This window comes from Notothenia rossii, assembly GCF_949606895.1.
Source record: "Notothenia rossii genome assembly, chromosome: 5".
NCBI classification, from domain to species: Eukaryota; Metazoa; Chordata; class Actinopteri; order Perciformes; family Nototheniidae; genus Notothenia; species Notothenia rossii.
In genome coordinates this window covers 77,413,956-77,422,985 of record NC_136903.1, presented here as the reverse complement: position 1 = coordinate 77,422,985, position 9,030 = coordinate 77,413,956, and positions in this window count along the sequence as shown.

Here is a 9,030-nt window from a genome sequence, read left to right as displayed (position 1 = left end):
AATTTTGCATGATAGGTCACCTTTAAGTAATGTATTACTAAGCGTATCATTGAAATCATCACACAATTTATCCTTAACCTTTAACTTTTGGTAATCAGAACCAGAATTCCTCACTTAACGGACCATGTTGTACCCAACCCTGACCAAACCTAAACATAGTGGTGGCAGATCAGAAAACTGTGATATTTGACTGTTTTGCCTATATTTGGATCAAAGTAGTTTGCCACTAGGAAACAATATTTGTCTTTTGGTTAAAAGTCTTTTGTGTTTTATCAGCTTTTTTTCACAAAACATTGGAAAATAAATCATTCGCGTTTCAAGCAGATCCTATTGCCACGGTCATTTATTAACGGAACATGTTTTTGTAAATGAAATAATGTATTTGTCTTTGAACACTTGTATAGTCTTGTATGCATGGTTGCACTATACACTGGTTTTATTCCAAGCTTTCATGATTAGCACTTTAATGAATGTGCTGTGTTGGAGTACTGATCAACAGAAGGCTTGGGTTTGCTCCCCAGAGACCAGGCTATTGGTGACTGCAGATTTGTGGCACTGCCTGTATTAAAAGCGACTGACTAATAACCAGCATTAGGACTAATCTCTTAGGCTGTTTAGGACTAAAGATCACCCCGTCGTGTCGAGAAAAGCAGTGACCCTTTAGCTCATTTAAATGCAAGAGGAAGTACAAAATCCCCTCTGTGAATTGGCAATTAACATTTTCTCGTTATCATGACTGTGCTCTTTTGTTCCCACTCTCCAATGTGGCAGAAATGTTAGGCAATTAGATATGCACATCAGTTACTGCCTGTGCTCCAAATACCTCAACAGGATGTTGAACAGCTAAATTAATTTTGTTTGTAAAAATATATTTTGTCAAATAAACCACAGGCAGCTGCATAGTCTGAATGAATTATGACTAATGAATTAAGGTTGGTCGAATGACACCGCAAAGCTAACAAGGAGCAAAGGACGTGTGACATTTGTCTAGAGGGATTTATACTGATCTTCCACCATAAATAAAGTTTTCTTCAATTACATGTAAGTGAACTGCAATAGAAATTAACATATACAGTCTGATCCAAATGCAGACTGAGGGCAGTACAGGTCCAGGTTTGTGGTAATAACAGTTGTTCAAACAGACGCTAAAAAATATGCCGTATGGACGACAAAATGAGCAGCAAAAGGCAGACATTGTGATAGACAGTCGTATACTGACTTTACACACTACTTTTTTTACTATTTACGAGGGCTGTTATGCTATATATTTTAATCGAGATTGTCATATTTCCATTACCGGCTGTAAATGAAATATACTGAGTTAATGTATGTAAGTGCTTCATTTTGAAGTGCATGTCATGCTCATTAGTCATGTGTAATGATGTACCATTGATAAGGGCGTCGGGTGAAAGATCATAGCCATTTATTTCAGTTTCGTATTTCTTTTCTATTCTAATCCAGCCTGTTGACCTTGAAACAGACCTATTCAGTCCTCTCCTTTTTAGAAAGCCTCTTCAGTGGGATGAAGAGCAGCTTGTAATGAGCTAGGGCAGATCTGTCCAGAGGCAACTATCGGCGCTACACTAAAGCTTTCAACTTCGTCATAATATACTTGTTTTGCATTGAAGATATAGTTCATTTTAAAGTCACAAAGAAAAATAGATTTCAGTAGAATTCATGACTTTTGTAACATTGCTTAAGATAAACTAGGAATGATGACGCAGTCTGGCTCATTGAGATGTATTAAACAAACAGAGTGAGCTTTACTATCTGTGGTTTGCAATACAAAATAGATTATGCACAATAATACAAAGAAACATGATTGTATTGATCGTGCCGTTAGTTCAGCGCATTGTTTTGGGTTTGCTTCTCTGAGTCCTCTGCAATGTCCCAGTGATGATCCTGTTACTGTGCATGAGCCCCCTAATAGAGCCGTAAAGGAGACCAATCAGCAGCACAACTGCTGGTGAAATAGTCCACCGTTGCTATGGCAACAGGTAATCCTCAATTGAGAAATGTGTGGTAGAAAAAGAGGCATTGATGTGATGTTACTATATACAAACAGTTTGCCTTGTACTTGTAGTTGTTCTCTATGAGATGGACAAATACATGTTAAAATGATTAATTACATTTTTTAGCCGCATGCCAAAACTTGTACTTCCTAAACTGGTTCTTAAAATCTTGCTTTCTTGCTATCTCTCTACAGCTCAAAGGTATATACATAAATAAGCTCAAAACATACATGCATTGCCAGAAATGGAAGGACAATCATAAACTGACACGGCTGAATTTAAAATGTTCAATGGCCAATATAGCTCTAATTTGAGTGTTTTATGAGGCTCTTTTTATTTTCTTTATTGTGTGTGTCAGTAAACAGCATGCAAAGAGCTATGGGCCTATTCCTTTAAAGTAGTCTATACGAAGCCTTGTCTATCCACACCAATGGTGTCTCTACTGGAACCATTTCCTACACGCTTGTGGAAGATTAAAAGCCTGCCATCATAAAAGAAGGCAAGATAAGATAACCATTTAAATATGGTGATAAAGTGTTACATTTCAAGAAAGGAGGGTTTAAGAGAGTTCCAACTTTGCCACAAAAATATAAATAAAATATATAACCCAATCACAAAATGTATCATAGAATAAAACAAAATGTCTACATGGTCATTGCCAAGGAGGTGAAAGGAGTTTGCATTGGTGTTTGGTGCATGAAATATTATTTTGAATATTGAAAAAGTCAAGCAAAAAGTAGAATGGAAAATGTCCAATGAAAGTATAAAAATGAAACACATTTTCTCCAATGTTGCGTAGGATCTACAAAAATATTGATAGAACTTGAAATGCCTATAGACGATGCTCCAACAAGAGCATTTGGGGATCAGATTAAAGATGCTTGTTAATGAAAACATACTGCCAATGGTAGAAAATATCCATCTCCATGACAACTGGATAACCATTCATCTGCTCATCGGCTACGTGCAATACGTTTGAAAGCCTCCAGAAATATTCCTTGACCTTGAGCTGTGATTGTTTTGTACATTTATTATTGTTTAAGTTGAGACGATGCAGGAGCGAGTGCGTCAAATATGAATCTCCTCCTCTTCAAATGTGGTTTCTCTTTGTAGCCTACAGTTGGTTTGACAAAACACGTAATATCTGGCATCTCATTCACAAACTCACCCCTTTGACAGGCTGTAGGTTCTCTACGAGATTGATTTCTGTAGCACTTAAGAACTGTAGCTCTGACACGATCTCTACTGTGCACTTTGCTTTGAACCAGCGGCTACAATGCAGGCACTCTTATGTTTGCAGTCTATATAAATATACCATTTTATATATAAAAATGGCAATTCCGTACGCATCTTCCTGCTCCTACTGAAAATGAATTGTTCTTTAGAAATAGCTTCTCAATTCCTTAATAAATATTGTAGAAGTATATTGTCGTCATCATTGAGGTCACACACAGGGCATGATGTTGTTATTGTTTCCTTGTTATATGGACAGTTGTGTGTCAAGTGCTTGTTAACTCGACCACATAGAGTGCCACAGTGACGCGTCCTAAAACCCGGAAGTAAACTCCTTCCGACTCCTTCGACAAAAAACAATGCAATTTCTCCATAGGATTTTGGAAAATAGCTTGAAATAAGGTCTGTGGTTGACACACATTGAAGAGACAGATCACGTTTTGTTTTGTCCAGCTGGGTAATATCCACATGTCTACCCTACTTTTATAATTTTCGAATCATAAATCTACCGATCATACATTTATCGATTTCGATTTATGATTTGAAAATTATAAAAGTAGGGTAGACATGTGGTAAAATGCTAACTTACTTCCGGGTTTTAGGACGCGTCACTATGGCACTCTATTGATCACAGGTCATGAGGGACAGCATCTTGTATACAGCGTTCAGCATCTTTTGTTTCTAAAAAAACACACAAATCTATACCTAGAATGGAAAACGTGACTTGAAACAATGGTTTGGCGGTGTTACATAACTTCTTACCAAAAAAGTGTTCATCTCAGATCTAACAGCCTCACACAGACACACACAGTCCAGCTCGTCGGTCATAGTTGCCATGGAAACACTAATTCGATTTTTTCCATTGTACAGGCTGACACTGACACACAATATGTTCGGTATTGTTGTCTTCATTAGTATTGTGTTGCAGCCTCTTAAAAGTGCTCATAGTGCACTTCACAATAGCGAATTCTCTCAAAGGATAACCAGGGAAATTAAGTCAACATTTCTTATGACATACTGAATAATTTTCCCTCTAATACCTGACAATTTGCTGTTTAGTAGTAACATCACCTGTATTATTCAAACCCCTAAAGTTACCATATATTGCTAACTGTTGCCCTACTTGTGTAAAGAAGATTCATTTACAAAAATGTTTCCAAAGAATACAAAAATGTTATCAGCAGACTCAAGCAAATGGAAATGGAGACAACGAAAAGTAAAGCAGAGTCAATGGTCGTGAAATGATTAGGTGAATAATGAGAGTACAGCTGTCAACAACTTGTCATAAGAGCAGGGTAGTGTTGTGACATTGATAAGAAGGGAATAGTTTGACGTTGAGTTAAATGGTAAAAGATTGCTTCAAAAAGTGGTCCATTATTAATATGAGCGTTGATGAGGGGGGGTTCGACAATCACAGAGAGGAGAGAATATGAACGATACAGATGATGTTACAGCTGTCGAGTTGAGGCTAATATGCCAATATAAATGTATAAAACCTCTCTGTGAATTTACAACCAAATATGTTCGTGATCTGGTAAACGCAACAATCTTTTTTCCTTTTAATTTTTTCGAAATGCATTGAGATTTTATGTTTTCAGTAATATATTTAAACCCTAATTCAGATTAAAACATTATGATTTTAAGTCAAATTAATGTTGTACTCCTTCTGTGGAAACATGACTGTATGACAGGTCTTCTTGACCACTGAATTTGTTTCAAACCTTAAAGAAAAAGTAGAAGAGAAAAGATGAATAGATCTCTCCTTCGTGCCACCACTCTCTTTGTGTGAGTGCTTCTTACATGAGGCCCAGTGTTCCCTGTGTCTAGCAGCTTATGACATTAAGTTACACTCTAATTGTACCGAAAGTACACATCATTTGATCAGCTCAGGAGTAGCGCAATACAATGAGCTGACTTGGCTACGGCTTTTTCCCTTGAGCCATACCTAGAGCAGTGTCCTAAAATAAACTAAAAACGAAAGGCAAATGAGTCTGCTCTGTGATTACACACAGAAATGAGGGCTACCCAAAGTCATTCGGAGTGAATCCCCTAGAGCAGCATCTAGATGGATTTCATTCTGCTCTGTGTATCCCTTTTGTCTGCTGGCTGCGAGAAGAGTAGCTTAGACAGTTTCCCTCCATTAGGAAAGGGTCGATGTGAAGCACTGTTAGTTTGGGAAGTCAGCAGGGAATCTGGGGGTATCTGACAGATAGAGGAAATAAGAGTAATAGGGGGAAATAGAGAGAAAAGAAAAGCAGACAGGAGAACAGAGGTAATGAGAAGCTGGTTACAAAGGAAGGGGCAGACATGAAAGAGAGGAGATCAGGGCTCTATGCTTTACATATTTCCCAGGATTACAAAGAAATCTCAAAGGTTATTAAAACAATGTTTAACATACAGTGTGTGTGTGCATGTACTACTATCCTTGTACGTGGAAGAAGACCCCAGTATTTCGATAGGAGCATCGTGTGCTAACGTTGTTCTTAGCCGCCATGTTTACATTTAGTAAGCCGCCTTCGCAAGTTAGTGCAAAGTGCAAGGCCTGGTTAGTTGAACCTTGAGAATCCCCTACTCTCCTTGTCTGTTTTAAATAATGGACTTATTTTTAGCGAGGTCTTCAAGTTAAAAGTATCATACATGTTTTGTTGCTGTTTTTGCTTTACCTCACACTAACTGGATCACCACAGTAAACACTACTGTCATTGCGATTTGTGGAATTATAGGAGTTTTTTTAAGGATTAGCAGCAGATTTGTGTTCATTTATTTTTCTTTACCGAAATGATCAAATCTGAACTTGCACATACTGCTCTGGTTTCTACTTTTGGGGGCAAATGTGATTTAAATACTGGCACAGTATAGCCCTAAACAAGACAGAGGGGAAGTGAGGTTATCAGGAAGGAAAGATCCCTGTTTCCCATCCATAACCATGAGCTGCTAATGGTGTAGAACAGCTGCATCAAGTAGGGCTCCAGGCGGTTCTCCTCTGGTGACCATCTCTCAGTTGCTTCTTCCCTCATTGCTGTCTCCTGCTGTCTCATTTCAATACATTGAGAGGCTTCCATCCATCATTGATCATATGGATTTAAATCCAGTCTGAGCCCCTGGCTGCTTGTTTCACTCCTGTTTCTAGGTGTTGCCCATACATTAGCTGCTCAGCGGGAACTTGTTTTGCAACAAAAAGTTGATATATGCTTGAATTTATATGTGCATTTGCAATGTCATCCCACAGCCCATAAGAATGTTAAACACCTGAACTTCTGAAAGAACATACATAACATTCATCTGTTTGCAACTCATATATATCAATGTTCCAATTACTGTATATAGACTATTCTGCAGTTTCTATTTTATTCTGTTTCTATTATATTCTATTTTGTTGTATTTACTTGTACTATTTTATCTGTTTATTGTGTTGGACTGTTGGAGGAGTCGGACCTAAGATTTTCATTTTCATAACTACACTGTAGCTATACAGTATGCACACATGACAATAAAAGCCTTGAAACTTGAGCAATCATGACCAAAGAGTATCTTGAATGATCTCGTCTCCACCTGGCCCCAGCAGCATAGAATAATCAACATATAGTCACATAAAAACACACATCATTAATTAACAGCATTCAAAATTTAAATGGGGAATAATTAAAAGAGAATATAATTCAAATAATTAAATGTTTATTATAAAGGCATAGTGCTAATCGCTGTGTATGAATGTGTGCATTCAAAACTATTTTTTTGCGAAGTCCAATGCATGCTCCATTCAGGGATGAAGGAGATTATCCACATAAAAACATGTTTTTCCTCTTAAATCTCTCTTTAACTTTAGATTCCAAAACAGTTCTACCAGTGTGTATATATATATATATATACGGAAAATATGGCAATTTCCTACAAGACTGCATTTTTGAGAAAACAATATGGGAATATTTGCTTTCGTCGAATGCACACACTTAAATCCAAATTGAGGTACTTCATCATTTTTGAACGAAAACCACTATCATCGATATTGTCATATTGTCTGCACGTTGACTCACAGTTCACCTTCTTATAACGACTCGCTACCCAACCTCGCTGACATCAGTGGCGGGAAATGATACGCTTTAGCATATCTGCACTGTAATATTAATCAGATAAAGTGTTTTCTGGAAGATGAAGTAGTTTAGGTAATGAGACAGCTCTGACCTTGGTTCTTCTGTGTTTTGTCATCACTGTCTGTAGCTCGCTATATAACACCAACACAGTACCTCACAGCAGCAAAGACACTGCAGAGCTTACACTTACTATACCAGTGGTTCCCAACCTTTTTTTTACCAAGGCACCCATGAAAATATTTCTCGACCCCAAGGCACCCCAACTTTTTGTAGATTTAAAAACCACTTCAGAGCTTAAACTAAAAACCATAAATACACCATAAATTGGTTTTTAAATGTGTATTTAATTGAATAGAATATTTTATAGAACAAATAATGTATTCACACATAATAACAAGAACAAGACTAAAAATGTCAACACCATTTCTATGATGAATTCAATATTATAAAAAGGCCTACTAAGTAAGCTCTTTTGTTTTGGCTGAAAATAGTAGGCCTACAGTACCTGTGTAAAAACACGAATACATATCAATACAGTTATTATTTTACATTTGGATTTCAAAAGAGGCAGGCCTATGATCACTTAGATTAAATAATAACTTAATAGAATTGGAGGGATGAAACAATGCCCTCTGACCTGACTGTGGCCATGTGACTCATCAACCACATCCCAAATATGAAACATTCTGCATTTCGCTATCCAGATAATACTGATTGACAAAATTATAAATCATACATTTATAAGAAAGGCACACAAATTAACATCCAAACATAAACATTTCTCAGACCGTTACACGGTGCTAGTGCGACACTTGTGCCTGCTTTTGTGAACAGAGTCTCTTGATGCGTGGGGGGATAGTGGACAGCGCAACGCGGAGGTCCTGCTCCACTGACAGCCGGGTCCGCGTCTTGTTTTTGACATATGCGAGTGAGGAAAACGCCAGCTCGCACAAGTAGGAGGTTGGAAACTGTAAAAGCACCTTGATGGCACTCTCTGAGAGGGATGGATACTCGTGTCCCACAAGCAGCCAAAATATATCCAGACGTAGTTCCCTGTGCTTCAGTTTCAGGGAGCGGTCCATAGATAGCTCTGCGAGTTCATCCTGAGCTCTGCTGTTTAAGCTTGTGGCTGATATTAATGTTATTTTAGACTTCTTTTGCACTGCTGTTCCATCATGTTCTGTCATCCCTGCCTGTGTTGTTGAGGGCTAGGGTGCTTCTTTATTTATTGTCACTACGTAACGGTCCATCATGAAATTATTTGGCGCGAGGATAAAAAGCTGCTCTGCACACCGTAAACAATGACGGCTGACGTGAATTATGAGAATTTAAGCTGTTTAATATTTCTAAATCTGAGCAATATATGTTTTATTAGCTTATGAACTCCATTGTACATGTAATAAAATAAAGTGTATATGAAGTGAAGTTTATTAAGTGAGAAAAAAATGAGGAACATAAAAATACGTTTTTTTGCGGCACACTTGGACAGTGCTCGCGGCACCCCAGTGTGCCGCGGCACACCGGTTGGGAACCACTGTACTATACAATACAGGAGCAGAACATGTCCACCATTAGTTTTGCAGCATTCACCATTTTGAGTAGATGCTGCCTGAAACACATTCCTCTCTCTCCAAATGCCACATTGTCAAGAAGCAGATTTCAGCTGATGGGGAGAAACAGGTTCTCAACCTCGT